Raw genomic sequence first — 9030 nt, 5'->3', positions numbered from 1 at the left:
CTATGACCTAATATGAAAATGTATGTACAATGATAGGTGCAAATTTGAGGTGCTACAGCTGCCCCTATTCAATCAGCTGGGAACCCGAACGGATGAGAGCAACGGCTGTCAGACTTTCAGGGTAAACAGGGATTGAATACCAAGAACCGTAGAATTTGCACTCTGCTGGATATGATACAAGAAGAACCACGTCATTTACCGATGACGCCTGCAATTGACAACTTCAGAAAGGTGAAACCATTTACCGATGGTTAAAAGCTGGAAACCTGATATTTACCGATATCAACTTCAGCAAGACCATTTACCGATGGCTGTTGGGAAACAAAACTGATGTAAAAGGAAGCAAGACCATTTACCGATGGTGGCTTCAAAGAAACTTGACATTTACCGATATCAACTTCAACTCGACCACTTACCGATGGCTACTGCAACTGGGGATCCGATATTTACCGATATCGAAGAAAACGGGGCCATTTACCGATGGCGTCTCCACTTGGGGAGGAACAAAATCTTGGTAATGGAAACAGACAAGACGTTTACCGACGACTTCTAGGGGTCTTGATTTCATCAACAAGGAATGACCAGACATTTACCGATGACTGGGACGAGACTCGATGTTTACCGACATCGAAAGATGATGTTTACTGACATCCAAAAATGACCAGACATTTACCGATGACCGGGGATGGGAAATTTATTGGTGAGAGACAAACAAATATTTGCAACTGGAAACCAGATAGGACATTTACCGATGACTCTACTGGGGATTTCTAGCTGGGGATTATCAGACATTTACCGATGACTGCAGAAAAGACTCGATGTTTACAGACATCGAAAGATGATGTTTTCCGACATCAAAAAATTGACCAGACATTTACCGATGACTGGGGGGAGACTCGATGTTTACTGACATCGAAAGATGATGTTTACTGACATCAAAAAATGACGATCAGACATTTACTGATGACTGGAGAGAACGCTTGATGTTTACAGACACCGAAACAATGGTGTTTACCGACACCAAGAATGACGATCAGACATTTACTGATATCACAAGGGTAGCATCTGATATGCCAAGGCAAGGCTGATCACTTGCTGGGGGTCTCACTGAAGAGAAACAAACTTTCCTTTCACCAACGGATGAGGAAATAAACCTCTATGGGGGATTATCAATCCTGAATGCTGTCAAGAGCAACTGTAGCAGACTTGCTGTGCTGATGTTGAAAGAAATGATCCGCCTCTGCCGGGGATACGGTCTGGTGAGGTTAACACATGAATGCATATGTTTGAATTTTTCTATGGCGTAATGCTCCATATTGAATGGGAATGCTACACAGTTTGAGGATGCAATGATTACTACATGCAAAATGCAAAATGATGAAAAACTCCGGCTGGGGAGCCGAAATGATCAGATACTCTGACTCTGTGGGGAGATTCCTCTTGGGGAAATACTCTGCGGGGAACTCTGCTTGAGGAATGGTAAAGCGACTTCACACGCATGTTGAAGGATAGCACTGCTGCTGGGAAAAGGTAAACTCCGCTGGGGATATCCTTCAGTCCACGGGTAGGATAAATGCTGGAGATAAATTTCAATGAACCTGCCTCACTCGGGGAGGAAATCGGCAAATACAGGCCTGCTGGGGATAGGCAATCCTTAGATCTGTTGGGGAATAGAAGGCACTATCCACAGACGTCTTCGCAGGGGAACATAGCTCTGGTAGCCTCCAAACTTGCTTGGGGAAAATATCTGTTGAGGAAACGTCCTCACAGATGCCAATCTGAAAAACAGCACAACAAAATGCCCCCAGGGGATACATGGACAAGATACGCTCAAGTGTCCTCAACATTCAAAATGATTTTCAAATGTTTTACCTTTCTGCACGTTATTGTGTAGCCCTCATGTTTTTATATGCGATGCTTATCAAAAAATTCGGACATTTTTGCAAACAAAACAAGTAAAAGTAAAAACCAAAGAGCTATTTATCTGAATAACGACTTTTATTGATTGAAAATGTGCCTGAAGAGGCAAATACATCGGGAAGCAATTCCTAGAAAGAGGTAATTGCGCACAAAAGGGAAAAATCTATCCTAATGGCAATGTGAACACGGCATCCACTATTTCCCAATTCTGTTATAACTCACAGATTATCAGTTTTCCTCCCAACTCCTTGCTTTCTGAGAAGAATGGCTGGACGGATCACATCTTTCGAGATGGCAAACGACAAAGCTTGATGAAGTACAGACAACTCAGACTGTAGTCTTCGCTTTAATCCCTCTTTTGCCTGGATCGCCCTTTCGGGTTTTCAATCCACCGGGATACCCATTTTTGCCTAAGCCGCCCTTGCGGGTTTTCGACTTACCGGGTGTACAAATTCTTTTCATTTTATCCCTAATTTTTGCCCGAACCTTTCCTTTCTGTTTTTTGGTTCGCCGGGATGCCCTTTTTTGCCTGGACTCTTTTTTTTCTTTTTGTCCAGCGGGTCAATTTATGCGAAGTATTTTTTGACTACATCTGAGTTAACAGGAGACGGAAAATCTTCACCATCCATAGTTGTAAGCATCAAGGCTCCACCGGAGAAGACCTTCTTCACAACATACGGACCTTCATAATTAGGAGTCCACTTGCCCCTGTTATCTGCACCGGGAGGGAGGATCCTCTTCAAAACTAGATCACCTATCTGATAGCTTCGAGGACGCACTTTCTGATCAAAGGCTCGCTTCATCCTTCGTTGATACAACTGTCCATGACATACAGCTGCTAACCGTCTCTCCTCGATAAGGCTCAACTCGTTAAACCTTAGTCGAATCCACTCGGCTTCGTCCAGCTTGACATCCAATAAAACTCTCAGAGAAGGAATCTCCACTTCAACAGGAAGGACAGCTTCCATACCATACACAAGGGAGTAAGGGGTTGCCCCGGTCGACGTACGTACTGAGGTACGGTACCCATGCAAAGCGAAAGGCAGCATCTCATGCCAATCCTTGTACGTAACGACCATCTTCTGCACAATCTTCTTGATATTCTTGTTCGCCGCTTCTACAGCACCATTCATCTTCGGTCTGTAAGGAGAAGAATTGTGATGTTCAATCTTGAAATCTTTACAAAGCTCTTTCATCATCTTGTTGTTGAGATTCGAACCATTGTCAGTGATGATTCTCTCAGGAACTCCATAACGACATATGATTTCTTTCTTGATGAACCGGGTAACCACTTGTTTGGTAACGTTAGCATAGGAAGCTGCTTCCACCCATTTGGTGAAGTAATCGATCGCAACCAGGATGAAGCGATGCCCATTGGAAGCAGTAGGCTCAATCTTCCCAATCATATCAATGCCCCACATGGCAAAAGGCCAAGGCGAATTCATGACATTCAGAGGGCTTGGTGGTACATGTACCTTATCAGCATAGATTTGACACTTATGGCACTTCCGAGCATACTTGAAACAATCGGATTCCATAGTCATCCAGTAATAACCCGCTCTCAACAATTTCTTAGCCATTGCATGTCCGCCGGCATGAGTACCGAAGGAACCTTCATGAACTTCCTGCATTAACATGTCCGCCTCGGGTCTGTCCACGCATCTGAGCAAGACCATGTCAAAGTTTCTCTTATACAACACATCATCCTGATTCAAATAGAAGCTTCCAGCTAGCCTTCTCAGGGTTTTCTTGTCATTCTTCGACGCACCTTCAGGATACTCCTGAGTCTTGAGGAAGTTCTTGATGTCGTAATACCACGGCTTCTCATCAATCACAACAGACTCGGCTGCAAACACATACGCAGGCCTCTCGAGTCGATTCACCGCAACATGTGGCACATGATTCCACCAATGAACTTTGATCATAGACGACAAAGTAGCCAAGGCATCGGCCATTTGATTCTCATCCCGGGGGACATGATACAACTTCACCTTCTTGAAGAACGTCAGTATTCTTCTGGTATAATCTCTATACGGAATCAAATGCGGCTGATTCGTATTCAAATCTCCATTGACTTGATTGATCACTAGAGCGGAATCTCCATAAATGTCAAGTGTTTTGATCCTCAGATCAATGGCTTCTTCTATCCCCATGATACAAGCCTCATACTCAGCTTCGTTGTTGGTGACGTCAAACGTCAATCTGGCAGAAAAAGGTATATGAGCACCTTTAGGATTGATCAATACTGCCCCAACACCGTTACCATTCATATTCACAGCCCCATCAAACATCAGTGTCCATTTGTCATCCGGGTCCGGTCCTTCCTCGACAAGAGGCTCTTCGCAATCTTTCATCTTAAGATACATGATGTCTTCGTCAGGGAATTCAAACATCATAGGCTGATAATCTTCAATCGGTTGCTCGGCGAGGTAGTCTGACAGAATACTACCTTTGATGGCCTTTTGAGACGTGTACTGAATGTCATATTCCGTTAGAATCATCTGCCAACGAGCAACGCGTCCGGTGAGAGCTGGTTTCTCAAAGATGTACTTTACTGGATCCATCTTAGAAATCAATAAGGTAGTATGGTTCAACATATACTGCCTCAGTCGGCGAGCAGCCCAGGCCAAAGCACAGCAAGTTTTCTCGAGCAGTGAATATCTTGTTTCACAGTCGGTAAACTTTTTGCTAAGGTAGTATATGGCATGCTCTTTTCGACCAGACTCGTCATGCTGTCCCAATACACACCCCATCGAGTTCTCAGTCACTGACAGGTACATTATCAGAGGTCTCCCTGGAACTGGAGGTATAAGGATTGGAGGTTTCTGTAAATACTCCTTAATCTTGTCAAAAGCTTTCTGGCAATCATCATTCCACTTGATCGCTTGATTCTTTCTTAGCAATTTGAAAATTGGTTCACATGTAGCAGTTAGATGAGATATGAACCTTGCAATGTAGTTCAACCTCCCTAAAAACCCACGGACTTGCTTCTCCGTTTTCGGTTCAGGCATCTCTTGAATAGCTTTGACTTTCGCTGGATCTACCTCAATCCCTTTCTCACTGACAATGAAGCCTAAAAGCTTCCCTGATCTCACCCCAAACGTACACTTGTTCGGATTCAACCTCAGCTTGAACTTTCTCAACCGGTCAAACAGCTTCTGCAAATTAACCAGGTGCTCCTCTTCTGTCTGCGACTTTGCAATCATATCATCTACATACACTTCGATTTCTTTGTGCATCATGTCATGAAAAAGAGTCGTCATTGCCCTCTGATAGGTAGCACCAGCATTCTTCAGCCCAAATGGCATCACCTTATAGCAGAACGTGCCCCAAGGTGTAATGAATGTCGTCTTTTCCATGTCCTCTGGCGCCATCTTGATCTGATTGTATCAAGAGAAACCATCCATGAAAGAGAATACCGAGGATTGAGCCGTATTATCAACCAATACATCGATGTGAGGTAATGGGAAATCATCTTTCGGACTCGCTCTATTCAAATCCCGGTAATCGACACACATTCTGACTTTACCATCCTTCTTCGGCACAGGAACAATGTTGGCCACCCATGGGGGATAACTTGTAACAGCCAAAAAACCTGCATCCCACTGCTTCTGAACCTCTTCCTTGATCTTAGTTGCCATGTCAGGACTCGTTCTACGAAGCTTCTGCTTGACCGAAGGACATCCTTCTCTAAGAGGTAATCGGTGCACCACAATGTCTGTATCCAAACCAGGCATATCTTGATATGACCAGGCGAATATCTCCACATACTCTCTCAGCATCTCAATCAGCCTCCTCTTGACAGAGTCCTCTAAAGCAGCCCCAATCTTGATTTCTCTTTTGGCGTCCTCAGTACCCAAATTAACAACCTCCAACTCCTCCTGATGAGGTTGCATGACCCTTTCCTCCTGCTTCAGCAGTCTGACCAATTCTGCAGGGAGTTCACAGTCTTCCTCACTCTCCTCTTCAGCTTGGTAGATGGGATTGTCGAAATCATACTGAGCCATAACAGAACTGTTCATAGTGAATGCCATAAGATCGCTTCTGCATGTTTAATGCTTTGTTTTAGAAAAAGAGTTCAAAAAAAGTCACAAAAAACAAAAGCATTGCCATTTTTATTGTTTTGAAAAAAGGTGAAAACAAAAAATAGAAAGACAGGGATCACAAAGTTTGATTGCAAAAAATGTCCTTCATTAATGATAATCATTAAAACATGATGAGGCCCTACAATGAATCACTACGCCTTGGGCAGATCGTAGGATTTTCATGCAAAATGACAAAACAACAGAAAATTACTCTGTCAGAAGAGTAACTTGAACCACTTCTTCAGCCGTCCAGTTGTTGATAGACCCCCCTGGTGCACACGGGCGAACCCAGTTGTCCAAATCACAATCACTGTCACAGTCTTCACTACCGGTTGCAGAGACATCGCCATGATTCATCAGCCCAGCGCTGGTAAAGGTACTCGGACCCGCTTGACCATTCTGCTCTGCTCGGAGAGGCTCGTAACCAACACCAAATTTGTCTTCTTTAACAGGCAAGTCCACCATCTTGCCCCAGCCTTCAGCTTTGCCAGAATCAACAACCTCTTTAGCCTGCTTGTAAGAAGTAATTGAAGCACCTGGCTTCCTCTGCTCAGCGTACGCCACTTTCTCAAGAGCCACAGTCTCAAACGCCTGGCATAAGGTTTCGTGGATCTCGCCATCCACCTCAACATATTTGAACGAGGATAGATGACTCACCAGAATCTCTTCTTCACCGCACACAGTCACAATCCGACCGTTCCAGACATACTTGAGCTTTTGATGGAGAGTCGACGAGACTGCCCCTGCTGCATGAATCCATGGACGCCCCAACAAACAACTATAGGCGGGTTGGATGTCCATAATATAGAAGATGATATCGAATACCTCAGGACCTATCTTCACAGGCAAGGTAACTTCCCCACATACAGAACGTTTGGATCCGTCGAAAGCACGAACGATCAGGTCGCTGGGATTAAGCACAAACCCTTCCGCATCAATCTTCCTCAGAATCTGCTTAGGCAACACATTCAGCGACGACCCGGTGTCTACCAATACGTGAGACAACACTGCCCCCTTGCACTCCATGGTGATGTGCAAGGCTTTGTTATGGTTCCGCCCTTCAGGCGGTAAGTCCAGGTTGGTGAATCCTACACCATGCCAGGTGCTCACATTGGCCATCACACCCTCCAGTTGATTGACAGAAATCTCCTGAGGCACGTAAGCCAGATTCAACATCTTCAGCAAGGCATTACGGTGTGCCTCAGAGCACAACAACAGTGAAAGTATAGAAATCTTGGACGGAGTTTGATTCAACTGATCTACAATCTTGTAGTCACTCTTCTTGATTATCTTCATAAACTCTTCCACGTCCTTCTCAAATGACCCCTCGGGCGCCTCTTTCTGGACAGGTTCTTCCTTAACCACAGCTTGCTTACCCTTTGCTTTGGCGAGAGCCTCAGCATTATTGTCCCTCAAAGGCTGCGGTGCGAACAGACGACCGCTTCTGGTAAAACCTCCTGGACCCCCTACATTATCCACAGCCGGACCAACAGTTGCAGGAACTCTATTCGGTAAACCAATTGTCACTGGAGTTTGATTCACTGGTCTTGTCTGACTTTCAGCCCTTCTGTAACTGCGGTGAGCATTATCATACTTCCACGGCACGGCTCTACTATTCTCAACAGCCCTTCTTCCAGACGCAACGATAGTAGTTGGAGCACTGATGGTTACAGGCATGGGAATGGTAACTGGGATACCATTCGTTGCAGGTGCACTAACGACCCTTTGTCCACGTTCTTCAGACGGTTTAAACTAAATGGTAATAGTTGACACTGTTCCACGATCTTTTACAGCCCTACTGAATTGCAAACAACCTTCATCCATCATACCCTGGATACCGGCCCTTAACTGGTCGCAACCATTCTCTGATTCTGCACAGCCCAAACAATCCTCATTACAGCCCGAGTAGACACCCCCATTCAGCAGACGGTCCTTCACAACTAGCAGAGAAGTCTGAACATCATCAACATTAACAACCAGATCTTCAGCTTCTTTCCCTTCAATATTGTTCACTCTATGCCCACCATGCTGAGGCATAGGGTTGTTTACGACATTAGGCACTGGAGCGAAGTTGATTGCTTTGGCATCGATCAAATCTTGGACCTTGTGCTGGAGAGCCCGACACTTCTCAGTATGATGCCCTGGTGCCCCAGAATGAAAGTCACAACGGACGTTGGCGTCGTACCCAGGAGGCAATACTGTAGGCGGAGCCATTGTACGCAACTCAACCAACCCCAACCTGAGTAGTTCGGGCAGCAGTTCGGCGTACGACATAGGTATCGAATCAAAACGTCGATCAGGCATCCTTTGTTTGGGCTGATACGGCCGTTGCTGTTGTTGTTCTTGTTGTTGCGGTTGTTGAACTCTTTGTTGTTGTTGCTGACGAGGTTGAGGTGCCGGAATGGTCACTGCAGCAGCTTGACGGTATTCAATTCTGTTCTGATCTCTGCGGTGTTGAACAGCATTAGTTTCACCCTCTCTTCAACGAGGTGCCCCAGCAAATGGCTTCTTAGAAGAAGAGGAACCAGCATCTTGGATCTTCCCAGTTTTAATCAAACTCTCAGTCCTCTCTCCACAAATGACAACATCAGAAAAACTACCGAATGGGCAGCTCCCCATCCGGTCCATAAACACACCTTGAAGAGTACCGATAAACATATCTGTCAACTCCCTCTCCAGCATAGGGGGTTGAACTCTAGCAGCCAGTACACGCCACCTCTGGGCATACTCCTTGAAGCTTTCATTGGATTTCTGACAAAGACTCTGCAGCTGAGTCCGGCTCGGTGCCATGTCCATGTTATGTTTGTATTGCCTCAAAAAGGCCTCACCCAGATCCCTCCAGCATCGGATAGAATCTCTCTTCAATTCCATGTACCAGTCCAAAGAAGCCCCAGATAGACTATCTTGGAAAAAATACATCCACATCTTTTCATCATCAGTATACGCAGAGATTTTTCGATAATAAGCCTGCACATGGGTGCGAGGGCAAGAAGTACCGTTGTATTTATCGAAGGACGGTGCTTTG

The sequence above is a fragment of the Lathyrus oleraceus genome, chromosome 6 (assembly GCF_024323335.1).
Source record: "Lathyrus oleraceus cultivar Zhongwan6 chromosome 6, CAAS_Psat_ZW6_1.0, whole genome shotgun sequence".
In the NCBI taxonomy this organism is placed as follows: domain Eukaryota; kingdom Viridiplantae; phylum Streptophyta; class Magnoliopsida; order Fabales; family Fabaceae; genus Lathyrus; species Lathyrus oleraceus.
Note: the sequence above shows the minus strand (reverse complement) of the source record.